This window comes from Vombatus ursinus, unplaced genomic scaffold (genome assembly GCF_900497805.2).
Source record: "Vombatus ursinus unplaced genomic scaffold, bare-nosed wombat genome assembly UNPS02014791.1, whole genome shotgun sequence".
Lineage (NCBI taxonomy): Eukaryota > Metazoa > Chordata > Mammalia > Diprotodontia > Vombatidae > Vombatus > Vombatus ursinus.
The window spans coordinates 60,115,089-60,117,755 of NW_020954569.1; the positions used below are offsets into that span (position 1 = coordinate 60,115,089).

The 2,667-nt window shown below is 40.1% G+C and overlaps 1 pseudogene; it reads left to right on the plus strand.

Annotated features, from left to right (window-relative positions):
* Positions 1–1,465: 1,465 nt before the first annotated feature.
* LOC114047838 lies at positions 1,466–1,903 on the plus strand (annotated as a pseudogene).
* The last annotated feature ends 764 nt before the right edge of the window (positions 1,904–2,667 follow it).

Below are 2,667 nucleotides of genomic sequence, written 5' to 3' on the forward strand. Positions count from 1 at the left end.
GATTTCATTCAACTCTGCCTCACTTAAATCCAATTTATATGTGAGTCAAAAGAAATTGCCTATCCCCATTTACTATTTTTACCTACCTCAAAGCTTGTGTTGATGGATAAGTGACAAAGCAGCAAGTGGTGATGCACTGGGAGCTATAGGCACAACCATGCACAAAGGCAGTCTAGAATATAATGTCATCTTCTTGCTGGTCTGAAGCAGCACTGGTATCTGGCAGCCTTTTGGGTATCTGAGCAGCCTTTTTGAAGGACCACACTGTTCACTTCCTGGCATGAAGAAGGGGCTAGAAAAAGTGCCCTAAAATTGTGTGCTTCACCTAACCAAACCCTGGCCTGCTTACTGCAGCTGACAGGGATCATACCCTACAGTGAAAACACACACACACACACACACACACACAAAGGTAAAAAACTTTTGTGAAGATGATTCCTCTCCTCACTATTGGTATATATCCACTATTGGTACAAATCCAGTAGACTGAAAGATGGAAAGATCTTGTTGTGAGAGAACTCAGCAGGTATCACACTCAAATAATAGCATTCAGTGAAACAAAATTGGTAAATGTAGGCCAATTTACCAAAGTTGGAGCTAGATACATAATTTTCTGGTGTGGCTGCCTTGATAAGAAGCACCATGAAGCTTTCATAGTTTTGCAATCAAAATAATCTAGTTAACAAACTCGTATGCCTCCCAAAAGAAGTAAATGGCATTTATAACAATGCAATTGCCACTTGAAGGGAACTGCCATGCCACTATTATCATTGTGTATACTCCCACCATCATGAATCCTGATGAGGTCAAAGAAAAAAAAATATGAAGCCTTGGAGACCCTCATCATCAATTGCTGAAAGAAAACAAGCTTGTAATCCTGGGTGACTTTAATGCAAGAGTAGGTACAAACTATCAGATATTACAGGGAGTCTTTGGGAAGAATAGAGTCAGAAACAGCAACAGTAAAGGTCACTTATTGAAGGCTTGTGCATCTCAGGACCTCATCACCAGCACTGTAATCTGTTTACCTAAATGCAATAAAACGTTATGGATGTACCTTCATAGGAAACATTGGCATTTAATAGACTATGTCATTGTAAGAAAATAGACAGAATGTGAAATGACAAAGGTGATTGGTATTGTCTCCAAGATAAACTTTCACATTCAACAAAAACAGTGGTGGTCCCAAGGCAAGACAACTACCAGAAGACTTAATGTCAACAAATTAGAGATTTCTCCCTGTGTAAACAGTTACTAATGTTAATTTGTGGTTTGCTAAAATAGTGCTAATTTGGAAGAAAAGTTCAGACAATACATAATTGTCAGGAGTAAAGTGGAAAAGGAATGGGCAGCTGTCAGAGATTTGGTGTATAATATTGTATTTACTCATCTGGGCAATAACACTAACAAACATAGGTTTTGATTTGATGAAAATGATGGGGAACTTTTCCTGACAGGAGACAAGATGGCAGAAGTGGAGCAAAAGAAGAAGCAAACCATCCAGAAGTTCACTTACTGTGACATGTACCTGGATCAGCTGCCGGCCACGTCCTATGAACAGTTCATGCAGTTGTACAGTGCTCGACAATGGTGGTGACTCAACAGGGGTCAGTGGCACAAACAGCATTCCCTCCTGAAGTGCCCGAGAAGGGGAAAGGAGGAGGCACCCACTATGGAAAAGCCTAAGGTAGTAAAGACACACCTTTGGGAAATGGTCATCCTGCCAGAGATGGTGGGAAGTACAGTGGGTGTCTATAACAGCAAGACCTTCGTTCAGGTAGAAATTAAGCCCAAGATGATTGGACACTACTTGGGCAAATTCTCTATCACCAACAAGCCTCGGAAATATGGACAGCAGCATATTGGAGCCACCCCCTCCTCTCATTTTATCCCTCTCAAGTAACCTGGATGCTAATAATAAAAACAAGAAGCTTCTTAAAAAAGAAAAAAGAAAAAAAAAAGGAAAAAGAAAATGATGGGGAAATCAAGGAGTTACAAAATGAAAAAGGCGAACTCCACAGAATAGATAGTAGGATATAGTTCACCCATCTCTAACAATGCAGAACTTAATTCCATCAAAAGCAAAAGCAAAAGAAGCTTAGAGAAATATAGTATTTTTGGCTCATAAGAAGGCAGATGAAATTCAGTTTTATGCTGATAGTGACAGTCCAAAGTATTTTTGTGATGCCCTGAAGGCTATTTATGGACCGAAGACCTATAGTGCATCCCAACTACTCAGGGCTAATGGAGACACATTGATTAGTGATAAGGACATGATCCTGAAGAGATGGACTAAACACTTCCATAATGTTCTCAACAGACCATCATCAACCAGTGAGGAAGCAATTGACTCTATACCTCAGACTGAAGTCAATGCTTCTATTGCTGAACTTCCAACTGAAAAAGGGGTTTTGAGTGCCATTAAGCTCTTCTCAAATGGCAAAGTGCCTGGCGCTGATTCTATTCCAACAGATATTTACAAAGCAGCAGGTCCAAAACCTGACTGAAGTCTTCTATTTTGTATGGGAAGTGGAGATTATCCCCCCATGAGTTCAAGGATGCCTCCATTGTTCATCTTTATTAAAGTAAAGGAAATATGTCCTGTGACAATTACAGGAAAGAGGGATTCTCTCTCTTAGTCACTGCAGGCAAAATTCTTGCCAGAGT